The sequence below is a fragment of the Pristiophorus japonicus genome, chromosome 14 (genome assembly GCF_044704955.1).
Source record: "Pristiophorus japonicus isolate sPriJap1 chromosome 14, sPriJap1.hap1, whole genome shotgun sequence".
In the NCBI taxonomy this organism is placed as follows: Eukaryota; Metazoa; Chordata; class Chondrichthyes; family Pristiophoridae; genus Pristiophorus; species Pristiophorus japonicus.
The window spans coordinates 44,011,662-44,017,415 of record NC_091990.1 but is presented as its reverse complement, the minus strand read 5'-3'; the positions used below and the strand labels follow the sequence as shown (position 1 = coordinate 44,017,415).

The 5,754-nt window shown below is 45.6% G+C and overlaps 1 non-coding gene across 1 annotated transcript; it reads left to right on the top strand.

Moving 5' to 3' along the window:
* The first annotated feature begins 4,075 nt into the window (after nucleotides 1-4,075).
* LOC139280323 (U2 spliceosomal RNA) lies at nucleotides 4,076-4,271 on the top strand. Its single transcript, XR_011596654.1, has one exon. It is a non-coding gene; the product is annotated as a U2 spliceosomal RNA (small nuclear RNA).
* The last annotated feature ends 1,483 nt before the right edge of the window (nucleotides 4,272-5,754 follow it).

Here is a 5,754-nt window from a genome sequence, read left to right as displayed (position 1 = left end):
GGCATGTGCATTTTCCCTTGAGCTTCATTGAATGTCGTGACCTTTTCTTGCAGGTTGACTGGAATGAATCTACCTTCTCCTGTTATCAGCAGTAAAAACTGGCTGCGACTTCACTTTACATCCGATAGTAATCACAAGCAGAAAGGATTTAGTGCTCATTACCAAGGTAAGAATCTATGACTACTTACAGTGGCCTCAAATGATATGTAATTCCAATTAAACCTTGTGATTTCCAGATTTCCTTTGGATTCTGAACTTAGAGCACAAAAATCACAAGAACATAAGAATTAGGAACACGAGTAGGACATGTGGCCATTCGAGCCTGCTCCGCCACTCTGAGATCATCGTTGATCTTTGAACTCAACTCCACTTTCCCGCCAAGAAATCATCTGAAATCAACTGTGAGCAAATACTTTTTCAGATCAAAAGTAAAATGGTGTTCATGATCTGAGAACTTTAGATCTCAGCAAAAAAATGATATATGAAGGACCATCGAACTTCTCAAAGTACTTTACAGCCAATGAAGTACTTTCTGGAGTTTTAGTCACTGTTGTAATGTGGGAAACGCAGCAGCCAATTTGCGCATAGCAAGCTCCCACAAACAGCAATGTAATAATGACCAGATAATCTGTTTTTGTTATGTTGATTGAGGGATAAAGATTGGCCAGGACACCGGGGATAACTCCCCTGCTCTTCCAAATAGTGCCATATGATCTTTTACGTCCACCTGAGAGAGCAGACAGGGCCTCGGTTTAACATCTCAACCAAAAGAGGGCATCTCTAACAGTGTAGCACTCCCTCAGCACTGTATTGGAGTATCAGCCTTGATCTTTGTGCTCAAGTCCCTGGAGTGGGACTTGAACCCACAACCTGCTGACTCAGAGGCGAGAGTGCTGCTCAGTGAGCCACAGCTGACACAGATTAAAATGCTTGAAGTAAATAATAAACACGTACAACTGTGTGAGGCAAAAAATATTGACGTGCTTCATTAGCTGCATCAGCAGCACTTCCTCTGCCATGAAATTTTATTCAGACTTCTTTGCATGAAGTGACTGACTGAATGTGTTCCCTGCCTTAATGCTACCCGTTAATACATAGTAACCTGAAGGTGAAGTGCACCCTGGACCAAACGGGGAAAGGCTACCTGCAGTACACCGGACTAGCAGTGTGGGGGCATTGGCATTCCCGAGTTTTATCAGGCTTATCCCTACTTTTGGAATTCATCAGTCTTGTGCCAATTATTGGGATGCAACCCAAAAATCAGACGGCTTTGTTATAATCTTCACTGAAGCCAGAGCAAAAAATGAAAGATGATGCGGTGAGGATTATACGTGGAGGACACTATGATCTTATTGAATAGGGGCCGTCTGGTCTACTCCTGCTCCTATTTCTTATGTTCTTATGTAGGACTGGGCTTCTACATTCATTTCTTAAATCGTGGATGGAAATTTGAAGTCTTCCCTCAGGTTTTTCTTGGGTTTCTACCGAAGGTATTTATTTGTGTTTCTGTAAACAAAATAAGTATTTAATGGTGTTGGAAATATCTTTCAGTTTGTCATTGCTAACATTTCTTATTTACATACTTTTGCCTGTTCGGACATTCAATTAAATCCGCTGACATGTGTCAGCATGTTGTCGGGTGAAAACAGCAAATGGAAATACAGATGTTTGTATCTCTGAAGTCCAACACCATGGGCTTTAATTGGATCATACCCAAGGGAATCTATGCTATAGTCTCCCTGGGGAGTATAACAGTGCTCAATCTGATCAGTAAGGGGACATAAGTTTATTACATTGTTCGCTGTGGTTGTAGTTTATTTAATTTCTTTATCTTTCCTGATGCAAGGTATTGGTGAGAGAAGCATTTTGCAGTGTGAGAGACAGTGTTATATTGTATTTTCCAGAATTTGGCACAGGCCTGTTGGATACTAATGGTCTTTTTAAGTCCTGTCCATTCCTATGTTCCTAAGAATGCTTAAAGTCTCCGACATTTTATTTAATTAAAAACAAGAAATTAATCCAAACAACTAATTGTCCTCATTACCCTCCTGCGTATCCTACCCCCTTAGAAATTCAGCTTCTTCCAGCTAGATGAAAATTCCATTGTGATTTTATTATTTAGCAAACAAATTGTGCTCTGAAGAAATGTGAATTATTATTTGTACAGATTAACTATGGGCCCGAACCTGGTGGAAGCCAAGTGCCACCCAAACGACAGCCGATGGCCGGCGAAAGACCGGGTGGTACTTTGCCAGGAAGATCCCTCTAAAAGAGATGGCAGTACTGGCCAGCGGCAAAATAATGGCTTACGCCGTCAATCTAGGCGACAGCGGGCGGGAGCGCCCAATCTCGGCGGCAAATGCATTCCTCGCCAAAGTGCCGCTGAGGATTGTGTTGCGCCCAGGGAGGGGAGCACTGAAAAATAAAAAATATTCACAATAAAAAAAACACCATAACACCTTCAGGGGACCCCATACAGGTAAAACCTTGAAAGCAATAAAATTAAACAATGTTCACTAGCCTTTTTTTCCAGATCTTCTTCCTTACCGTCGGGTTAAACCTGCTTCAACCCAGCGGTCCTTCCCCCTGCTGCCACCGACTGCCACCCGGTTACGCAACTTGGCTGCCAGAGGCTGTCTGCGGGCTGTTCCCGGCGGTACTCCCCTCCTGCCGGATGCAGACCTGGAGGAATCTGTCACCGAGGGGAGAGCGGCTAAAAAACTCAGCAGCAGCTGGCGGCAATGGGCGATAAGGCCACCAATTTTGGGCCCATGGAGTACACCTAATGGAACAAGAATTACTTTAATGAACAATGTCTGGTTGAATAGATTCTGAAGAATAACTAACAATCTTTTGACCATGAATGTTCAATTCACAGATTTACAATGGCATTTAAATCCTTTCCGCGAAACATTTTAATTTAAAATAAAATTAAATCAGGAGCATGTTACTCCATTCCAGCAGATAATGCAATCCCTGCAGCTGATGGATTATTTAGGAGGGATCCCATTTTTGCCAGATGTTGTGGATTCTCTGGGGTCGAAATTGCGCCTTTCTATAAGGCCCGTGTCTGCCTGAAAATGGCGACCAGTCCGCACCGATCCGTGGACTGCCGCCGAGTCGCCACGGAGGGGCCGCCATTTTTGAAATTGCCCTTCCTCATGTTAGGAGCGTTTCGGGTACTGCTCCACCCATTTTCCTGCCACGGCATGCACATGTGACCCCTTACTGACCGGCGTCGACCCCGTCCCAAAATTGCTCCGCGGGAAATTGCCCCTTTCCGGACTTGCCCCACGGGCGAACACCTGCCGCCAGTTAGTGCCAGTGACAACTTTTGCAATCGGTACCCTTTCTGTGGCTTGATGGCGCGGCGCCCTGTTATTTTTTTTTGTCAGCCGACTGCCGGGTCGGGCCGACAATCATGGCCGTGGGTTTGGCCGGGCTGCCAACAGGCAGCCTGGCAGCCCCCTCTTGGGTGCCAGGCAGCTGGCCTGGCCAAAACCTTCCTTGGTGGCTCAGTGTTTGCCACTAAAGTGGCTGCAGAGTTCGCAGCGGCCTCCCCTTTAACTGATGGGGAGGGACGTTGTGACGCGCAAGCGCGATGACATCATCAGCACAGCGCTGATGACTTGCAGCGTCGGTCACTCCGCCCCGCCCCCACTTCCACCCCGCTAGTGACGGCCACTCCACCCACCCTGATGTTGAGACCACTTCCGCTGCACTCAGGGGAGAAAGAAAGCACAAAAACCTGAATTTCTCTGGATTGTCCGCTGCATGCATTGGTGCAGACGGAACAGTTGCAAAACGGTAGGTGCGACTCATTTGGGGCGGTGGGCAATTTCAGCCCCTCAATGTCCAATCACACAATGTATGGGTGATATTCCGATGAGAAAATATCTAAACCATCCAATTGAACCTATCAATGCGATAACGTTAAAGGCCGATGTAGTGTTGATACTCTGCCATTAACTATGAGCATACTTAATAAATACCACAAAGTATATATGCTGATTACACATAAGAACATTATGACATTAACGCCACGTAAATCTATTTGTGTTCCTGGTCATTGACTATCGCTTCTCGGCCTTTTGGCTAAGATCATGCGTAACTGACCTGACCAGCCACCATGACCTCCGGGTGGTTCTCCCTGGATCAGGAAGGTATATGCTTGCTTTTTTGGAAACAGGAGGTGGGTGGGGTGGCTTGACCCATCCACCTCCATGGCACGAACCTGGTATTGCAGTACTTCCAGGAACGGTGCAGTGGCTCTAGGCCTTTTGGCTAAGAGCATTGGCGCAGAGTGATCCTTGGCGTGTGCAAGGTGACCTCTGGCGTTTGTGATTTGACAAAGAATTGGAATGATTGGCTACGAATTTCCAAAAAAAAAAAAAAATTGTGTTCCTGGTCATTGAGTAGGAATGGATCACTGCCTTCTGACTCATAACAATGGCTCCTATTGTGATGCGAATTTATCTGGTGCGTATTCCATCCATTGTGCGACAAACTGGTAACTGTGGGGCTGATTTTCATCTGCTTACTGCCCCATTTTCTGACACGGGGGCCGAAAATAGAGAGTCAAACATATCTGCAAGCTTCCCTTGTCAGCCCGTTTGATGCAACTTTTGAGCAGGTCTCAATTTTGGTGGCCAATGGTCCCGTTGGAAACAGGCAGGAGCCTAAAAAATATATTTAAATGAGGATCGTATCATGTGATTAGGATCTGGACACCATTTACATTTGAGTAAGTGCTGCCACTACTGCTGCTTAAACTCACCCACAAATTATGGGTACCACGGGATGGGAAACAGCCAATTTCAGTGGTATTCAAAGGGACACGCACCTGCTCTAATTTAAGTTGCTGTAACTGCTTGGCAGACACATTGCTTGTATTTCTTAATCATTTCGTGGGTGTGGAATCTCTGTAGGCACAGGAGCAGGTCATTCAGTCCCACGAGTCTGTTCCACCATTCAATTAGATCATGACTGATACGGACTTTTTCATTATCAATCTTGAAAATTTCAGTTGACCCCTAGCATCCACAGCCTTTTGGGGGAGTGAGTTCCAGATTTCCACTAACCTTCATGTGGGGAATGTGCTTGCTAATTTCACTTCTAACTGACCTAGCTCGAATTTTAAGATTCTGCCGCTTTATTCTGGAGGCTCCCACCAGAGGAAATAGTTTCTCTGGTATAAATCTTGTGAAGCTGCGCTGTGCCCCTTCAAAGGCTAATATATCTCCCTGAGGTTTGGTGGCCAGAACTAAATGCAGTACTCCAGATGTGCCCTGTACAACTGAAGCACCATTTCCTCACTTTTGCTGCCTGCTGGCTTTATAGAGAAGGGCTCACTGGATCTCTCGTCCTCCCAAACGGTGAGCCGCTCATACTTAAGTGAGGTCCCATCACCAAAATTGATCGGACCTCTTGCCGCTATCAATGCGTGGGCGGCAATGGGTGGGGCCACTGCACACCCGATCTGCACCCACAACAAAAGTTGAGTCCTGTGCCTCATATATGCCCCACTTGGAAAATTGTACCTAAAAACAGAGCACCCAACTTTGGGCAGTGCTTCAATTTTGCCAAATACAATTTTGGAATCAAACGTGTGTCCATCACATTCCAGACTTGACAACCCAGATATCAAATCATCATAGTTTTTAGGTATAAGGACTGTTCTGTTTTGGGACTTTTGACCACTTTGTAGTGGAAAGGACTTGGGGATGAGTTATATTGAAGTTACTGTTTCCGAGC